The sequence below is a fragment of the Helianthus annuus genome, chromosome 3 (assembly GCF_002127325.2).
Source record: "Helianthus annuus cultivar XRQ/B chromosome 3, HanXRQr2.0-SUNRISE, whole genome shotgun sequence".
NCBI classification, from domain to species: Eukaryota; Viridiplantae; Streptophyta; class Magnoliopsida; order Asterales; family Asteraceae; genus Helianthus; species Helianthus annuus.
The window spans coordinates 145,583,038-145,595,635 of NC_035435.2; positions in this window are offsets into that span (position 1 = coordinate 145,583,038).

Sequence of the window (12,598 nt, forward strand, 5' to 3'; positions counted from 1 at the left end):
AAAATTATTGGACTATACCTTACAAATTTTGAGTTTCCCATCATTAAATTATCGAATTAAATGAGTTCCCCATCATTAAATTATTGGATTAAATACTAGGTGCAAGAAGAAAATTATTGAATTTTATTTGTTGTGGTGCACATATCTCACCTCTATCATATAATATCTGTATTCTGACAAACTCCCTCCCATTTGATCATAATCATTACATCTCTCTGTTGTCTGTTATCAAAACCACGGATGATAACCTATTTCAAGTTTACAGAGCCCAATCTTGAAAAAGTTCACACCATTCAAATCTGATAAGAATCTGATTCCAACAAGTTTAGATGAGTATTGTTTAATATCCAGTTTTTTCAATTTCATATTCATTTCTGCATATCGTCATTAAAGCTCCAAACATTGATGTTCATCAGTAAAATTTGGTTCAAGTTAATACAAAGCTTGTAAGCCTTTTAAGGTATGGATTTCCCGGTCTCTTAATTTTGCCATTATTATATTTTTATTTGTTCCCGTATACAGAAACTAGGCTCTTTTTATTATTGTTTCATTATTTTGTTTATTCTCGTATCGTACGGATTATGTCATGCATTATCATAGTATTATTTGCGACTCTCGCTAATCATATAGTTTCGTAACCCAATATTCGTTTTATTACATAATCAACATAAAACTTTGTTGTTTCATTATTTTGTTTCTTCTCGTATCGTACGGATTATGTCATGCATTATCATAGTATTATTTGCAACTCTCGCTAATCATATAGTTTCGTAAGCCAATATTCGTTTTATTACATAATCAACATAAAACTTTGGTTTCTTGTATTGCTGTTTACATGTTGAGTTTAATTATTGTGTTCATACAGTTTAATTACTTTGGTTTCTTTTGGGCGAAGTACATAATTCAAGATTTTAATTATTGTGATCATTGAATAAGGTACGGATTTCGTGGTCACTTAATTTTACCATTATTGTATTTTTATCATCATCATCTGGGTGTTGTAGGTTCTGGAATCAACCTAATCGTTTGAATCTGTTCTTCAGAAATTATAAACACGGTAAGCCCGTCTTCATGCATGATTCTGGTTTTTTTCATATGTTTTATTTTTATAGGAGGAACAAATGAATCAAATGATGATCGTATTTTCGATGAAGTGCATCAGCTTTTATATTCGGTTTAAGGTTTTTTTTAATCAAACCTTAATGTGTATCAATGTTTGTTTGTTTTGATTTTGATTGCATCACTAAGGTCTTTTTATTATAAAACCTCCTTTGGTTTCTTTATTTGTTGTCTTTTATCTTTATTTTTGGTCTTGAATACCAGAATACGTAAGAATCCAAAGATCAATTTAAAGAGTTTATGTTATGGCTTTTTAGCGTGGCAAGAGCTTGTTAAACAGAGAATGCAAAGATCAATTGAGAAACGTGATTTGTTATGGCTTTTAACGTGAACAAAGAGATTTTGTATGTTCATTTTATTCATAAGTTTTGCAACTTGACTTCATTGGACCGTTTCTTACAAATTGGTAGATAAATTGTGAAAATGACATCACCAAGTTAAACTTTTGACCGTAACTTGGCGTATAAAACGGAGTCCCAAACTATATTCGTTATCATAGATTTAATGATTTTTGAGGTGTGTGCAACTTGTTGGTTCAGTTCGATTTAAAGCCATAACCATAAACAAATCTGAAGTGTTATGGTTCCCCGCCGCAACGCACGGGCATCGTACTAGTCTTTTATATCTCCCTTGATGATTTCCGCATTTTGAGTTTTTAAGAGATTATCTTAGTTATAGTGGCATGTCCCTCTTTTGGAGACAACGCTACCCTCGGCTCTATTGGTCTGAGTCAGCAGGGATACATTCCCACAAGGCCGGATTATTGAAAGGTAACTAATAAGTTATTAATGCAAAATATGGCATGTCCCTCTTTTGGAGGCAACGCTACCCTCGGCCATATTGGTCTGTGTCAGCTGGGATACAGTCCCTCAAGGCCGGTTTAAAGTTTTGATAGTAGTTTGTCTATAAGGGATTAAAAGTCGTTCTTACTTCCCCCGATTTGATGCTATCTACCTCAAGGGAAGTCCTAATAAGCTTGAATCGGGTCCTCGCAAGATCTATACACTGAACGAGGCAAGAACTTTACCCAAACCACCCTTCTAACCCCCTTGTAGGCAGTTAACGCGCTTTATATAAACCGTAAAGACACGAATGAGTGAATTAACAAAACATGAATAACGATAGAATAAAAATTCACCTTCAATATAAAAAAAAACTAGTTAACAAAGTCATTAATACATACCCAATTAAAAAGTGACCAAAGGTTGGAAATCAAAAGTGATACATAAAAGATTCCGTCTTCACCAAGTGATGTAAGAGATTAGCCAAGCATGACCATAATTTGACAAAAGCTCTTACTATCGATCTTGGATCCGGAGACTACACTAACTCTAACTAAAGTGGTGGAAGATGATGGTACTGTGGTGGTGGAAGTGAGAGAAATGGTTTGCCATGGGATGGTTTGCAAGTGAGCCAACCACCTCTATTTATAGTTGGAAACAGGAGACTCACACGGCCTCGTGCCTGGTGGGCATGGCCCGTGTCTTTCATCTTCTCTGTCTTCATTTAATGCTCTTGTCAGCTCTTCTTCACACACGGCCCCGTGTGTCAATGGCACGGCCCCGTGGCCTCTATACTTGTTGTACGAACCCAGATATGCAAATCTGAGAGTTGACCACGACCCGTGCTGAGGTGACACGGCCCCGTGTCCCGTGTCCCTTGTCGTTTTTTGTTTGTCTTTATTCTCTAAGGAATCTTGAATGGGGCACGACCCATGCTTGGTAGGCACGGGCCCGTGTTGGGCTTCTGACTTGTTGCTTTCATTCTTGGGGTGAAGCTTGGAAGTCGGTACAATGTGTCAACTTCCTTTCTTCGTCTTTTATGTTGGTTTTTGTCGTTAATTTGTTCCTTTTGTTTATTTGAGCTTATTTTATCCTGAAAATCAAACGAACACAAAGAAACGAACTTTTTTCCAATATTAGTACTAAAAAAGGGTTATTTTTATACCTCATTTGATACCATTTATATGTTACATTTTGTGCATATCAGTACTCGTCGGGTTTTCCTTATTTGGCTACTTAGTAAATTATGTACTTTCAATTTTAGTTTATATTCATGACCAACCGAAATCATCAACTAAGTTGATGATTATGTACTTTGATGAATCATATAATGAGGTTTAATGGATGTTGATCATCCTAACTCCTTGCGTGACCATTACATGGTGCCTTACTTTACATTTGACTATAATATGTAATGTATCCTATTAATTCTGAATCCAACCAATCGAATCCACAACTCACACACTTCCGTTTCGTCCATCTTAGGGTATCTTCAGTGTTCCAAAACTCAAGACTCGTTAAACTCACTTATGTGGAATTACTACGCAAACTGTGAGTATACATGACCCCCCCCCCCCTCCCCTTTATTTTAAACACACTTTGGGTGTAACCATATGTAAACTATCAAATTCATGCTTACACATGCAATCACACTATTCAATCAACCAATCCAATTATGCATGTTATTATATTATGCTTAGGATACATGTATGCTAGAAGCCATTCTTGCACTATACTTGTCATTAACTTCACGAGCCTACCTTAACATGTATAGCGCTATAGGAGTAGCACACCTCCAATTTGTGGGTCATTGTTAAGTATTCAATCTTTACGGTCTTATCGCTGCGACGATAAGATTACGCTAGTGGACACGTTGGGTTGACTTGTATTTGTTGCATGTTGTATTTTATGCCTTAGTATATAGTTAATGTAATGTTTGGATTAAAACAATCTTTTATTACGTATGCTAGTATCAAACTTGTATGCTCGCCAACGCTTTATGTGTTGACCGTTACTTTAACATATGTTGCAGGAATTTGATGATGAGACGTTTCAAGAAATCAACTAAGATGAACTTAGAAACACACCATTTTAATTTTATGTATTTCTTATGTTGTTTATGTTCAAATTGCAAGATGTTGTACTTTTCTTTTCAAAACGGTGTATTTTATCCTAGTATGAAATGAAATATCGTTTATTTAAATATTTTCACAAATAGTTGTTATGAAGTCTCGAGCAATCTTGTTTTCGTCTCACTCTGATGTTTCTGCCATCGGTTGGGGTGTGACAGAGTTGGTTCCTGTAAATGCTCATGGAAGGTCAAGGGTTAGTCTCTATTTGGGACCCAGGGCAATTTGTAAATTTGGGATTATTTCAGATAACAATTTTCTGGTAGTGACTGGGGTTTTAAAAGATAGTTACTACCTCATCAACGTGGCTAACATCTATGCTCCTATGGATGCCACGGTCAGGAGAAACTTGTGGAATAAATTGCTTATGCTCCGTTTTGAGCTTTCTAGTTTATGGGTTTTGATTGGAGATTTTAACGAGGTGAGAGTGGCAGAGTAACGGTTACACTCGATTTTTGATAATCGTATGGCGTTGCTCTTTAACGAATTTATTCGAGATGTCGGTTTGCTAGAGTATTTCATGTGAGGAGTTAAGATCACTTACATGCCTTTAGACTGGTCCGACATGAGCAGACTTGACAACGCATTGATTTGTGATGATTTTATGCAAAAGTAGACGACCACTAAATTTGAAACTCTTCTGCGTTTCCTCTCGGACCACTCCCTGATTCGGGCTAACGCCTTTCAGATTCTATAACTCTTGGTTAGAAGCCCCAAGTATCTTCGATGTGTGACATATACGGTTTTAAAACACCAAAATAACCCGATTAATTTTCTCAATTTTCTGATGGTGCTAAAGGCTCTTAAAGTTAACAATAAAACTTAGAGGGTTAAGAGTAAGACAGAGGAGGAAGTTGTCATCAAAACAGCTTTGGTGAAAGTTGATTTGTTAGACCAGATTGCGGTTGTGAGGTGCCTTAACAAAAAAGAAAAGTATAAAGGGTGAATTGTAATGCTCGAATAAGGGGTTTTGAAAAAAGAAGAATTGCGGTTTTGCAACAAAAGGCACGTATTTCTTAGGAAAAATTGGGCGACGAAAACTCGGCTTTTTTCACAAGTTTGTCAATATTATGAAAGCCTCCAATCAAATCAAATCTATTGTTGTTAATGGGGTTTCTTATTGAGATCCGGTTGATATCAAGCGTAAAATAAGGGTGGCTTTTAAAAGGCTTTTTTCGAAGCCTAAAAGGTCTAGACGGAAACCCCCCTGCTGGTTTTAGTAGGCTGGACCAGCTGTCCGCTAATGCTCTCCTTGCTCCAATTTTGATTGAAGAAATTAAACGGGTGGTATGGGATTGTGGTACCCAGGTTAGACGGTTGTACCTTTAAATTTATGAAGTGATTCTGGAGCACCTTAGAGCTTTTTTTGTGAATTTGTTCTCTCTATTCCGGTAATCCGGAGGTTAGTAGCACTTGTAACTCCTCTTTTATCGCCGTTATACCAAAGGAAAAACACCCAAAAGTGGTCAAAGATTTCCACAGACTATTTCACTTATTGGTTTGATGTTTAAAGTGATTACTGAGGTCCTTGCTGTAAGACTTAAACCGGTTCTATCTTCTCTCATTTCTCTGATTCAATCCGGGTTTATAGAAGGGAGATCTATATTAGACGGGTCCCTTATTTTAAGCAAACTTATTTATTGGGCAAAGACATCTAGAAAGAAGATCCTTGTCTTTAAAGTCGACTTCAAAAGGCATACGACTCGATTAATTGAAATTTTCCTTTGGGTATTCTCAAACACATAAATTTCCCGCCGCTTTGGAGAAAATGGATGGAGAGCATGTTGAGGTCGGGTATGTTCTCGGTGCTTGTGAAAGGATCTCCCACCTCCGAATTCAAACTTTTTAGAGGCCTTAGGCAAGGCGACCCTTTTTTGCCTTTTCTTTTTGTTCTCATGCTGGAAGCATTGGCGGTAATCATGAAAAAAGCGGTGGAAACGGGTTACTTTAAAGGAGTTTCTTTGCCAAACAAATGTCCAATTTTAACCCACTTTGCTCGGGTCTTAAAGTTAATCTCCGAAAAAAGTTGTGTTTATGGAGCTGGAGTGGGAGAAGTGGAAGTTCAATCCTTGGCTAATCTCATCCATACAAAAGTCAAAAGTGGGTATGTTCATGTTTACTTTTATTTGTTTGCCCTTAAGAGCCAACATGAAGAGGGTTAAGTAGGGGTGGCAATTGTATCGGGTTGATGGGTTGACGGGTTACAGATTGGCGGGTTGGTGGTTTGAAATGTTCAACCCGAACCCGACTCATATTATTATTTGGGTCAAAGATTTCAACCTAACCTGACCCATATTAATTCGGGTTAGTCGACCAAAACCTGTTTTTTTCGTGTCGGGTTCAGGTCGGGTTAATGGGTCGTGTCAAGAATTAACGCCCCTAGGGTTAAGTATAGGAAACCTAATATTAACAAATTCAACTCCAAACATTCTAAGTTGAAGGCGGAAAACCTCTCATTGGCGGGTAAGGTTACACTAGCCAATGCGGTTCTAGGCGCTCTCCAGAATTATTATTATTTTTCTCTTTTCAAAGCACCTTTGATTGTCAATAAAAATTTGAAGAAAAATAGAAGGAACTTCATGTGGGGATATGACAATGGCGGAAAGAATATTAAATGGGTGGAGTGAGAGAAAATGGTTTATCCTATATTTAAAGAACAGGTATTTGTAGAAAAAAAGCTTCATCCTCTTTAATTTCCATACTATATTTTAGATTATCCAATGAAATATTTTTTTTGTATTTTTATTTGATTTTAGACTATAAATTTAATTCTTCAACCCGTGTAGTACACAGGTAATAACCTAGCTTAAGAATATATGAATCGCGAATTTAATTTAATCACGAATTTATAGATCGTAAACATTCAATTCTGAAGAACTGATAATAATATAAATTCATAATTAGAAAAGAGATTTAATGTGATTTTCTCACTAAAAAATTATCTATTTTTTCAAATGATATTTTATAATATTGCATACTAGTCTAAGATCCCGTGAATTTTGCGGGTGGCTTAACACCAACTAAACACATAAAACATTCTAAACGTAGCATATAAACCATAAGTATATACTTATAACTGTTCGAAAATGGTACCACACGAAATACATGGTAGAGGCATAATAATCGCCAATTTTGTCCAAACAATATTGTACGACGATAAAAACTTTAAACATGAATACTACAGGCATAATTGTTTACCACATATATTATCGAGAAAACATACATTCCCTAAACGTTGGGGTTTGCAATGAGCAAACTGACGCTCAGATCCGGCCCAATGGGCTATTGAACCTAGTCTCAGGCCTAGGGCCACCAAATTTGAAGGGCCACCAGTTTTCTAATAGATTTTCTTTATATTAGACCCATTTTAGCATATCAGGCCCAAATCTCTAATCATAAACCTAATAACCCAGTGGCATATCTCTCAATCTTTGAATATTGAAAGCACATGCAGCTGTGCAGAAGCCAAAACAGCGATATCATCAGAGACCGTCTCTGAGAGACGTTTGAGTTTACAATATGGAATCGAGCAATGAGCAATCAAAGTATCAGACAGAGACACGCAATAATCATGGCATCAGTTTTGCGATTTAATCAAAGTCCAGTGTCTCTGCTAAAACCACTCAGAAACGTGAAACAGTGAAAGGCGGCTAATGAATCAGACATATGGTTGAAGAACACAGGTAACAAGGGCTATTTTTAGTTTTTTACATACTCATCTCAATCTCGGTATATACATTGCTCAAACCCTCAAACATAAACTAGAATCAGTTTTGTGATTTGTCGATTTGGAACTTGGAACTTGAAAGACAGACGACAATGGCATTTGGTTTTGCGACTTAATCTTGTGGCTGGCTTAGAACTATGGTAGTGTGGCAATCAGGTTAGATTAATATCCTCATTTGTTGTTTAAAGTGTATTTGCATATTTGAATTAGTTATTTAAGGCTTATTCTTCTTTCATTATTTACTGGTTGTTTAGGGTATTGGTTGAATGTGACTGAGTCCTATGGGACCCCAACGGTTAGAATAATGACGTTGGTAACAAGCACGTGGAAGTTACAGAAGCTAAAAGTCAGCAGTTTGTTATTTTATTGTTTCTCTATTTAATTCAGTTTTGTTTTCATTTTTGATGCACCAGAATCAGTCGAAAAAGCTCTGTTTTATCTTGTAATCATAAGCAGCAATTGTGCCTGCAACAGTGAATAAAATTCAATCTTTCGACTGATTAATCTTGTCTTTTGCTTTCGATAATACTACCTCATACCTCTGATTCCCAACATTTGGTATCAGAGCTTTGAAAGTTCTGATCCATTTATATGCCAAAGTTCTTTCGATTCAACCCGATGTCGATTGTTACCAATTCTAACCCCTCAAAAGAAAGCCCAGTTTCGTTTCAGTGCCCGATCCTCACTGCTACGAATTATAACACTTGGTCGATAAAGATGGAGGCGATCATGGACGCCCACGGGTTGTGGGAAGCCATCGAGCCACCGACCGGAGTGGTCGTTGATGAGAAGAAATCCAAGCAAGCTCGAGCATTCATCTTTCAATCCATCCCGGACGAGGTTCTCTCGCAAGCTGCGAAGAAGAAGACGGCCAAGGAGGTTTGGGATTCGTTGAAATCTCGGTACGTAGGTGCTGAGCGGGTTCAGAAAGCAAGGTTACGCATTCTGAAATCTGAGTTTGAAGGGCTACAAATGAAGGACGGAGAGTCTATTGATGAATATGTCGGAAAGTTATCGGGTATGGTTTCGAAGTACAATAGTGTTGGAGCAAAGTTGGAGGATGAAGAATTGGTTCGTAAACTCTTCGACACTGTCCCGGAGAAATTCATTAATCTTGTCGCTTCCATAGAGCAAAGTTCGGACGTAGATTCGATGCCGTTTGAAGAAGCAATTGCTCATCTGAAGGCGTACGAAGATAGGTTGAAGTTACGTCAAACTCATCAAAATAGCGAGAACTTACTATTTTCAAAGTCTGATACGCAGCCGTGTTCGAAGGGTCATGGGAGGATACAGCAATCAGGTGGTAGAGGTAGAGGTGACCGGGGTGGTCGAAGTGGTTCACGGGGACGTGGCCGTGGTAGGAGTAATCGCGGCGGACACGTTGGGAATCACGATCATGGAAGCAATTCAAGAAACAATAGGGAGAAGAAGCACATCAAGTGCTTTAATTGTAACCAATTCGGTCATTACGCATCGGAATGCAAGGAACCCAAAGACAAGCGTGATGAAGCTAATTTGACACAAACACAAGAAGAGGAGCCAGCTCTCCTCTTGAGTGTGTGTGGTGAAGAGTCGCCCAACATGGTCCTGTTAAATGAAGACAAGTTCATTCCCAATCAAGAATTGGCTCACGGTGGTAACGCAAAGAACGTATGGTATGTCGACAACGGCGCAAGTAATCATATGACAGGTGTGAAAGAGTTCTTTGCAGAACTAGATCAGAACGTAACGGGTCAGGTAAAATTTGGGGACGGTTCGAAGGTTCCAATACACGGAAAGGGTTCTTTGCTATTTGAATCTAAAGACGGTGAGCAACTAATGGTTCCAGATGTATACTACATCCCAGCACTAACAAGTAACATTTTAAGCTTGGGGCAGTTGACCGAGGAAGGGTACGATGTAAGGATGCATGGTGATACTCTTAAGCTGTATGATGGCTCACAAAGATTGGTTATGAAGATTCAAAGGTCAGTAAACGGTCTATACAAAATTGCTCTACAAATTTCGAAACCGGTATGTTTGGCAGTAAAATTGGATGAAGAGGCATGGGTTTGGCATGCAAGAATGGGCCACGTGAATTTTGATGTACTGGAATACATGGCTAAGAAGGACCTGGTAATTGGCATGCCTTGTATAACTCATCCTAAACAAATGTGTGAGGGGTGCATGGTGGCTAAGCAAATGAGAAAACCAGTTCCAAAAGAAGCTCACTGGAGGGCATCGAAGCCACTGGAATTAGTCCACGCGGATTTGTGCGGACCTATAACTCCATCGACATATGGGGGTAATCGGTACTTTCTTTTAATTGTCGACGACTTTTCTCGTTTTATGTGGGTTTATTTGTTGAAAACAAAGGATGAAGCTTTTACCATGTTTAAGAAATTTAAAGCTGAAGTGGAGCAAAACAATCCCTATCAAGTAAAGATGTTAAGAACCGATCGCGGGGGTGAGTTCAATTCTCTACAATTTAATGATTTTTGTCAAAGAATGAAGATTAGACGGCAATTGACCGCGCCCTACACTCCTCATCAAAACGGAGTTGTAGAGCGTAGGAATAGGACTGTAGTTGAGATGACGAGGTCGTTGTTGAAGACGATGTCCGTTCCGGACCAGATGTGGGGGGAGGCCGTCCGACACTCGGTGTATCTGCTCAATCGGGTTTTGACCAAGTCGGTAAAAGGTGCAACACCGTACGAGGTATTAAAAGGTGAAAAACCCAAACTTAGCCATGTGAAGGTCTTTGGTTGTACCGCATATGTGAAAGATGTATCAAAGAAGCTTACAAAACTAAGTGACCGTGGAACTCCTATGGTACATCTGGGAAGAGCCGAAGAAGAAACAAAAGGGTATAGGCTTCTAAACCCTAAAACAATGAAAGTTGTGATTGCATCATCAAGTATTGTGGAGTTTGATGAGTTTCGAAAGTGGGGCTGGAAGGTAAGTCAAAATAATGAGTCCATTATACCCTGGTGGGCCAACATTTTGTCAACTGAACCAGAGCCCACTAATCAATCCAATGTCCAGTCCAGTGGAGCCCATCCCCAATCTCAAAATAATGCTGTGAACATAAACTCCCCAGAAAGCCCTAATTTAACTTCTATTCAATCTGTACCTGCGAGTGCGAGCAATCATGGAAGTGAAAGTCAAGCATCAGCAACAAGTATACAATCATCGAGTACAGATACCGGAGACTCTACAGTTCCGTTTGATAATAGTCCAATACAAGGATTTCGGTCACTAGATGGTGTGTATCAAGAAACGAACCCAATGACGCCGAACCAGGTACGCGAACTTTATGATAAAGAAGATGAATTGCTCTTGATCGATGGTGAACCAACTTCATACGATGAAGCTGCAACCGAAGAATCATGGTTAAACGCGATGAAAGAAGAACTGGCTTCCATTAAAAGGAACAATACCTGGAGCTTAACAAATCTTCCAGCAGGTCAAAGGGCAATCGGGGTCAGATGGGTATTCAAGTTAAAGAAGAATGCTGAAGGGAAAATTATTAAGCATAAAGCGCCACTGGTAGCAAAGGGATATGTGCAGAAAAAAGGAATCGATTTTGAAGATGCATTCGCTCCGGTTGCACGGATCGAGACTATTAGATTACTATTGGCGGTTGCAGCTAAAGAGAGTTGGGTTGTACATCATATGGATGTGAAGTCGGCTTTCCTCAACGGAGAACTCGTAGAGGAAGTTTATGTAACACAACCAACTGGATTCGAGATAAAGGGAAAGGAGCAAATGGTCTATCGATTGCACAAGGCGCTTTATGGATTAAGACAAGCACCCAGGGCTTGGAATGCTCGGTTGGACAGATCGCTTAAAGAGTTTGGTTTTAGCAAGTGTGCCCACGAACAAGCAGTTTATAAGGTACACAAACCAAACTATATTATCATTGTTGGAGTTTATGTTGATGACTTGATTGTAACTGGGTCAAATGAGGAGAAAATTCAAGATTTTAAAAGAAGTATGAAATCAGTTTTTGATATGAGCGATCTAGGAAGTTTAACTTATTACCTTGGGATTGAAGTGCACCAATCCAAGGATGGAATTGTGTTAAAGCAGGAGAATTATGCAAACAAGATCTTAAAGTTGGCAGGGATGACAAAGTGTAATGCAGCAAAGTATCCCATGGAGCACAAATTACGACTTGTAAAAGATGAGAAAGGCAAAGAGGTTAATCCCACAGAGTACCGAAGAGTCATAGGTTGCCTTCGGTATTTGATTCATACCAGGCCAGATCTTAGTTACGCTGTAGGGGTTGTGAGCAGGTTCATGCAAACACCGAAAGAGAGTCACCTTGCAGCCGTCAAGCAGATTCTTAGATACATTAAAGGTACAGTCGGGTATGGGCTGATGTATCAGAAGGGAGGAGACGGGAAGCTGCAAGGGTATAGTGATAGCAGCCATGGGTTGAACTTACAAGACAGACGAGGAACCACTGGTGTAGCATTTTATTATTCTGGCAATTTGGTCACTTGGTCATCACAAAAACAGAATACTGTAGCACTCAGTTCTTGTGAAGCCGAATTTATGGCTGCAACTGCAGCTGCTTGTCAAGGTCTGTGGTTAAGGAATCTCGTTAGCAATCTGATGGGAAGAAAGGCTGTGAAAGTGAAGCTGCTTGTAGACAACGAATCAGCCATTGCACTGATGAAAAATCCCGTTTTTCACGGGAGGAGCAAGCATATCGACATCAAATACCATTTCATCCGCGAATGTGTTGAAAGAGGTCAGATTAGTATTGAACATATCAGTGGAGAGCTGCAAAAGGCGGACATTCTTACCAAAGCCTTGCCACGGATTAAATTTGCTGAAATGAGAAGTCTCATGGG